This window comes from Mus pahari, chromosome 9, assembly GCF_900095145.1.
Source record: "Mus pahari chromosome 9, PAHARI_EIJ_v1.1, whole genome shotgun sequence".
Taxonomy (NCBI): Eukaryota; Metazoa; Chordata; class Mammalia; order Rodentia; family Muridae; genus Mus; species Mus pahari.
The window spans coordinates 73,820,610-73,829,437 of NC_034598.1; the positions used below are offsets into that span (position 1 = coordinate 73,820,610).

At 35.1% G+C, this 8,828-nt stretch overlaps 1 non-coding gene across 1 annotated transcript; it reads right to left on the reverse strand.

The window, feature by feature from the left end:
• Positions 1-8,488: 8,488 nt before the first annotated feature.
• LOC115064725 lies at positions 8,489-8,620 on the reverse strand. The gene has a single exon (XR_003844557.1). It is a non-coding gene; the product is annotated as a small nucleolar RNA SNORA17 (small nucleolar RNA).
• Positions 8,621-8,828: the final 208 nt, after the last annotated feature.

The following is an 8,828-nucleotide window of genomic DNA, read 5'->3' on the forward strand; positions in this document are numbered from 1 at the left end:
ATTAACAAAGTGTTAAATCTCAACAATCAGGCATAATAGTTATAGAGTTAAAAGATCCTTTCCTGGCCATGCATTAGATATCATTGATAACATAAATTGACACTGATTCCTTGGAATGCTACTTAGTGAGACTAAGTAGTTTTCCAGGTTATACTCCAAATGCAGACATGTAAAGTTGAAGTTTCTAGATTATGTACTATATCTTTATAGATGTGGGGTGTATTTGGAAGCAGAATGCATGGTCATTAATAGAGAAGACATTGATATGGTACTATAATATCATATCATGTTTCCTATGCTGTGTTTATGAAAAATAAAGTAGGTAAAAAGAAGATGAAGAGAAATAAGATAATTTAATCAGAATTGGTTATGGTAAGAGGAAATAAGCTTAACTTTGCAGAAGTTTTAAGAGCAGAAAGAGTTTTGTAAAAATTGTTGTAACAGATGAAGACACCAACTGGGGGCCACATGACAGGATCACAGAGCTAAGACCTAGCTAAAGTTGGAAACCACACCTGTATAGACATACATTTTCTCTACCCACAGCATCCAAGCGTCTGAGAGCAGAGGGAGAGAGAAGCAGATGGTGAAATGGATGGGATGGGATGAAAGTAAGCCGTGTATGGAGAAGCTGCAGGATAACATTTAAAGAATGATGTACATGGATATGTTTACATGGGGAATGTGCCTGGAGACCTGTGCCATGGACTGGAAAAAATAGATAAGCCATGCTGTGAAGGAGAGAGGAAAAACAAGGCATCCTTTGGAGGACAATATTTTTTCCTTTTGTTTGTATGTCTGTCATCTATCTATCTATCTATCTATCTATCTATCTATCTATCTATCTATCTATCTATCTATCTATCAATCATATATATATACACATATATATGTATATGTATATATTCACATATGCATACACATCGATCAATTTGAAGATAAATAATTCAACCTAGGATAGTGACAGAAGGTTTTTTTAAACAAAGTGCCTAGCTAGAAACCATACATTACAGAGCTCTGATTTTAATTCTGAGACTATAATCAAGGAAACAGTCAGGAGTGATTGAAGAAGACTACTGATTTCATCCTTAGTTCTACACACTGCAACCCCCCCACACACACACAAATGTGAACATAAACACACTCATACTACATGTGCACATTTAAAAACATTGAACTTTTATAATTTCTTTTTGTACTTTCTTTCATTGAAAAGGGTACTAGATTTCCCAGGTTTTTAAACTTTTGCATAAGTTTAAGATAGACAAAGTCAGAAACGTGAGGGCAACATGATCCATCTCCACAGCCCCGGACTGCCTCAGCTGTTCTTTGAAACATTCCCTTTCTCACATAGCACAAATAATAATGTTACACTGACAGACTGAAATATGAGCAACGTGGTTGACTCATAAACCTAACCCGGGATTAGGTTTCCAGACCACATTATTTCTCCACTTTTATTCCTTTATGGGTCATTTGACATCTGATGGTGTCGCCCCTACCATTCCTCATTCTGTCATTTGCCATAGCATTTCATATACATTACCAACCTACAATTTCTTTTTTAGGATTTCAACATCCAAATGAATTATCTGCCAAGCCTATTATTTTCCTGAATCTTTGAAACTCAATGAACTCTCCAGTCTGATTTGCTTCTGATTTGCCTCCACTAAGGAGAACTTCAAGTTTAAAATTCTATCTTCCAATGCTGAGCAGAAAACTTCTGGCTTTTTCTTTATCATTTGGCGTCATCAGATACTAGATTGCTTGTACTTTCATGGGTCAAACATTGCTGGGATTTCAGCATCATCCATGCATCTGGAAAAATTCTTTATTAGCTCTCTTTACAATTTTCATCATTGTAGTTTAGTTATGAATATTCTGTTTTCTCTAATTCTAATGTGCCTCTTTACAGAAAAGCCAAATAAACTATTGTTTTAAAACTTATAGACTTGCATAGCACACACAATTTTCCCCTGTATCTGATCTACCTCTGATCCTAATGAAAAAAATTTCCCCAATTTTCTTCTATACAAATATATAATTTTCTTCTTTCGGTGATTAACAAATATCAATTAGCATGACTTTCTCTTTACTCTCTTTCTCTCTTGAACTCAATTGATTTTTGCAAACATTTAACTATGCTTAATTTTCCTAAACAAAGATATTTCAAATATTTTCAGGTTTTCTGGTGTTCTACTCTCTGTCATCTACCCATTTAAAATGTATGGTCAGCACTCAAAAAGTAAACTTTCTTACATTAAAAAAAAAATCATTGTTCTTTTAATTGCAATGATAGATTTCTATGGTTTTGATGTAACTTTAAAATTTCCTCAACTAGAGACGGCTTTCAAATGTACTTTCCAGATTTTCTTTCCTTGACTTACCTAATACATGCTCCTCAGAATTCTTTATCCAGCTTTCTATTCACACTAGATTATGATGCTGGGTGTCCAATAATGGTAACCAGCATATATTGGAAACATAATTTCCTCAAATCACTTCCATGATCAGATAAATGGCCTCATTCATGGGAATGAACTCAGGAGGTATAGCCTCCACCATGGGTATCTTCCAGATTTTAACTTTGTTGCAATCACTTCCTGTGAGGTCATTAAATTTCTAATCCCTGCATCAGAGCCTTAGGCCAAAAAGATGGAAGATTACACATTCCTACATCATTCTCTGGCTTTATTCATGTGATAATACTAAGGAATTAGGATGCAAGGAAAAAAAAGAAAATTTATTTAAAAGAGCAATATGAATTAAAAGTCAAAGAACTGATATAAAATTTTGGATCTATTAGCAAATGAAAATACAATAAATATGAGTGATTGTGATAAAAATGTAATCTTTTTTTAAAAAAAATATATTCTGATTTTATTTTTCAAAGGCACATCTGAAGTAATATCATTAAATGTTAAATTAACATTTACTGTTACACTTCGAGACAGAGTCGATATATCTGTGTCTACATGTGGATGTGTTTGTACATGGACAGCTTATTTATTTATTTATTTATTAGATATTTTCTTTATTTATATCTCAAATGCTATCCCAAATGTTCCCTATACTCTCCCCCCTTCCCCTGCTCCCCTATCCACCCACTCCCACTTCTTGGCCCTGGCATTCCCCTGTGCTGGATCATATAAAGTTTGCAAGACCAAGGGGCCTCTCTTCCCAATGATGGCCGATTAGGCCATCTTCTGCTACATATGCAGCTAGAGACACAAGCTNCTATAGGGTTGCAGCCCCCTTCTGCTCCTTGGGTACTTTCTCTAGCTTGTCCATTGTGGGCCCTGTGTTCCATCCAATAGCTGTAATCTTTCATTCATAGATCAGTTTTCTCAGTTCCACTAAAATATAAAATCTTCTCTGGTGAATGCTTCTACACACACACACACACACACACACACACACACACATGCACAATATGTATTTGCACCTGACAAATCTTAAATGAATTTGATTTTATATATATACTTAGTGGATTATCAGATTTTTATTAAAGAAAAACTGTCTTTATAGCTTCTTTGATGGCTCAGTAGATAATATACGTGTTATATACATACAAGCAAATGAAAAACAAATCAATGGGATATATATGTATATATTCACACACACACACATGGATATAACAATAGTAATAGAAGATGAAAAGGCTAACAACTTGAGAGATGGCTGTTGTGGGAGGAATTTGATGGGAACAGTTGAAGAGGCTGAGGGAGGAAAAGGAAAGAAAGTCATACATCTTATCTAAAACAGATTTTACAGGGTGTCTGTATGTGTTTGTGTTTATGTGTGTGTATATATTTTAATACAACAGTGAAACTGTTCTTTTAATGATGAGGAAAGGAAATCCTGAAAAATACCGTCAAGCTGTAATGCCTACAGTTCTGATTGGTTATATATTCATCAAGTCACACTCAATATTGAGTATATTATTCAATACCTGGCCTTTAAATTTAGTTTACAACTTATTTAGAGAAGTAGGGTTAAGAAATCATCAAAATCATCTACATAATATCTGAGCAAATATTGCTTGCTTCTTTCACTATTTTTTTGCCAAAATAAGCCAAATGACTTTTCCAAACTTGATTATTATGTTTCCAGTTAACTATAACAGTAAATATTTAAGAAATATTGTAAGCATTTTATTGTACTTAATATTTGTGTTTATATCTTTATAATATATACATTATGTACTACTCAAATGTACAAACTGTAAATGCCAAAACCTGATTATATACATCAAAAAATTTTAATTAGTTACAAATTATCCCATATGTCTGTACTTAGAATGGAGATACTTTTTTCTTTATTCCATGTGTTATTTATATTTCAAATGTTATCCCCTTTCCTGGTTTCACCTCTGTAAACCCCCTATCCCCTCCCCCCATCCCTTTCTCCCCAACCCAACCACTCCTGCTTCCTGGCCCTGGCATTTGCCTATACTGGGGCATGTTCATAATGTCCATTATTTTAAAAACTTGCCAACAATATATACTACACATTAAATACACACACATATCATATATATATATATAAAATATATATTATATATATAGAATATATAATATAAAATATATATTATATATATTGAATATATATATATATATATACACATATATATATATATTCATGTAGTGAGGACAGGACTTTACCCAACTATTTTTCTACAGATAAATAGTGCATCAAATAGTATTTCACTATACTTTATATTAATATTTTCTTTCCCCAATCATGGTTTTAAGTAATATAAAATTAAAACATAAACAACTGTGACACTTCCAACATTTTTGTCTAAATTCTGAATTTTTATCTAAGAAAAGTAACATATATTAAACATAGTATCCATAACCATGTATTCATTGATGTGGCTGTCTGTCTATATTCTTGTTATTCTTTCTATCAATACTCAAACAAAATATATCAAGTACACATACACATTGTAAAAAGATTCTTCTTGTTGTTCTTCTATTTCAAAACTGTTTAAAATTAAGATAAAAGTATAAGTTATTTGAGCTGATATTATGAGATAACTTATCATTTTAACTATGTATTTTTCTTTTCCTGTTATGACTACATAATATCATGTTAAAAGGGTTTGGAAGAATACAGAAAATTGAATATCTGATATCATTTCAATGGTATTTTTAAAGCGATCTAAAAGCTCACATTTCCCTATTGTAAAGGTAAATATTCTCCAAGCTTACTTTAAATAGAAGAAATGTTTTATGGCTGCAATTACTACTCTTGAACCAAATTAGGAGCAATGGTTTTATTAATTCAATATGTGAAAAAGTACCTTCTCTTTAAAATTAGAAATGCCACCTAACTTGTTAATTAGAAAACATCATCAATAATCAGTGACTAATTTATATTTTCTACATTCCAATGAAAAATTAGAAATACTACAGAATAGCAAATCATGTCTTTTAATCAAGTAATTATTTTTAAAATTTCAATTTCAAGAAGATAGGACAGTAAGTACAAGATTGTTTTTTGAAATATTTTTATACTTTTGTCAAGTGTTTCACTTATTTTATGAATTAAAAATGCCATAAACAGAACAAATATTTGATATTATAAAATTGGGAACATACATTTTTTCTCAAATTTTAATTACAATGTATTTATTCATGATGTGTGTCTCTCTCTGTGTGTGTCTGTGTGTGTATGTTTGTGTATGTTTGTGTGTATGTGTGTGTGTAGGTGGGTGGCATGGCATACTAAGTTTAGTGGACAGCATTCATAATTTAGTGCCTCATTCCACTCTGTGTTTTGCCATGTTCAAATTTATGATAGCAATTTCCATTTAAACTCACTAAAGTAGCATAATTTTCATTTAAAAATTATAACTTCATTTTTAGTCATAAAGACAGAAAGCAAAAGAAACTAATAAGAGCCAGTGGACATGAGATGCTTTATGCAATGCTGGGTAATGGGAGCTGGTTTTGACTCTCAGTGGCATTGTCTCATTAAAAACTTAATCTAAGGACTTGTGTCCTTGTGCTTGACTTTTGCCATTTTGTTATCTCTGTTATTAACTGGACTGGGTGTCTCAGGTTGGAGCTGACATCTTCAGAGGCAGGTGGAGTTGTGTGACCGAGGTTAGAGGAGGTTTCCTGTTTCCCTATCTAGGGCAGACCTTCTGGAAGACAGGCAGGCTGTGGGGACAGGGAGGAGGACTGGCATACTCATAAGCCATGTTTGCGGGTGGAGGTGCATACTGGCAGGGTGATGGGCTATGGTAGTGTGTATTGTTCTGTCAATCTTTTAGTTACATCTTAGAATGAGAACCTAAAATAATTCTTAAGGTTCTGGGCAACTACAAATATTACCCTAGAATTATGGTTCATTATGATAGCTGAAAAGTTTAGGATAACTGTGGTATTTGGATTTTTATACCACAACACTGTATAGCTTCATTTACATGAATCATAACTCAAAAGGACGTTACCATTTTCTGAATTTTATAATATTTAACATACATCTCATTAAGCTTCAACTTTGCAAATGTTAGACAGATCGAAGAATCGGCTCACAAGTTCATAATTTTTAAAAATATATATATTTTAATTTTGTTAATTAAATTAAGGTACTTGAAAATATTTACTCATTCTTCCCAACTTCTTTTTATAAATAATTGTATGTAAGACAAAGCAGTCCAATGAATTGTTAATGGTGATGGAAATATACTTGTTACTGATTAAGGAGTTATAAGTAGCCTATAGACGACTTATACTACTTATACAAACAGGTGTTAAAACAACTTTCCCATAAGGATACTTCCATCTGCATTTTGGAATTTATACTCATATTTGCACACCTGTTATATTCATATAACTTAAGTACATTTCAGTCAATACTGGTCCACATAGACAACTGTCTCCCAGTTGTTCTGAAAGTCAAAATGTTCTTAATTTGGGGCTTTTTTTCTCCTTTCTTTTCACTTCTTGACAGAATCAAGGACCCGCGAATCTCTAGACACAGGTGTCTTGATGGATACCTTGAAATAAAACATTCTCAAGTCTGAATTGCGGTGATGGAGGTTGTAGGTTTCCTTCTAGGATCAGCTCCTAAGGTGTTCAAATAGCACATGACAAATTACCATTTAGTATACATCACGTATACTTTACGAATCACTCAATATAAGACTTGAAACAGATAGAAATGTATTTAGTATAGGTGAGAATTTATCATTTTTCTGTCTCATTGAATTAGTCATCATTCAGACAAAAACAAGTGCTTTAGCATGGTCAACATGCCAATGTCAGATACACCTTGCCTTAGACACACTGATCTTTTGCCTATTTTTCCTGTCTTGGTTGTCTAGAATCGCAGGAATGCTATAACTGGGACCTTGTATTTTCCTTTCTTTTGTTTTTATCCTTTTATTGGCTCTTTATGAATTTCCCACCATGCACCCCAAACTCACTTAGTCTCCTACCTCCTCTCCTACCTGTCCTCCACCCTTGCAACCTCTGTCCAACAGAGAAAAAAAAAAGTCTTTGTAGAAGCTTAGTATGTCACAGTGTGTCCCACAATATACACATTTTGTCCACACTTCTTTGTTTATGTATGGTCATTGCAATGTCTGGTATGAGGCATTGGTCTGGTATGAGGCCTCAGCATAATGCTGCTTTATCAATCCCAGAAACTCACTGCACTCTCAGATATCACGTTGTTGCCCTTTGTCATGGAGATCTTGTAGTTTTTGATCTGTAGGACTGACTATTCCCTTCATATATTCTAATTCTTCACCACGGGGTGGATGTTGGAGTGGACCAATTCAAAGCCCTGGATCTGAGTCCAAGGTGTATCTGAGCTGGTCAACCGGCAGGCTCTCCAGATTTCACACCCTCAGGGCAGGCTCTCTCAGCAACACTCACAACCAGAGCCAACTCTCTCCTGCTGCTCTGGGGAAGTGCAGGGCCTGCTCTCCTGCTCTCAGGACCCCAAGGCCAATTTTCCAACCTGCAAAGAATGACAAGGGGTGACAGCCAGGGATGTCATGTCTCCTTTGCTCATGCTGCAGCAGGACAGATAAGTTCCAGGGCCAGCTCTCTAATACTCACACCCTTGGGGTAAGATCACCCTTATTCCTAGGATCACAATCAGCTCTGCTGTGCTGATGTAAAGCCAGCTCTCCCACTGCTGATGGAAAGAGCAACAGGGAGGGGGATGGATCTCTCCATTGTAGAAGTCACAGCACAGCAAACAAGAGGCAGGGCAAGGCTTTCCCATGCACCTACACTTGGAGCCAGATCACTCCCAAATTCCACATCCAGTGCCAGCTCTCCTATGCTTCCTGGGTAAAGTGCAGGGCCTGCTCTCCTGACTGCTGCAGCAAGTGACAGGGCCAGCGATTCTGCCCTGGGGGCCTGTCTAAGCTGGTGTGTGCTGGATTGATGGTTGTGTCATGCTAGCTCCCTCTCTGTGCCCCTTGGCACCAGACTGGTGGTGATGTCAAGCTCACTTCTTTCATGTTAGGCTACTCATCATTTGGATGTTCATAGGTCAGAACACTGAGCATAGGTATGCCCTCTCAGCTCTTTGCCACCTATTGATTCACATGTAACACAGTAGCCACACCTATAATGCCTCTAGGAGCACATGAATATTTTTGTTTGCTTGTTTATGGTTTTTTAAATGGATTTATTAAGGCTCCACATGCCTCACTAAAACATTCATTTGGATCTTCCTCCACCACTCACTATCCATTTATTCTAACTACCCTCTGATTTTAATTTTCTGTCTCACCATCTCTCTCATAAGGGGGGAAATCAACAACAAAACTAAAAAACAAACAAAATGACTTTGTG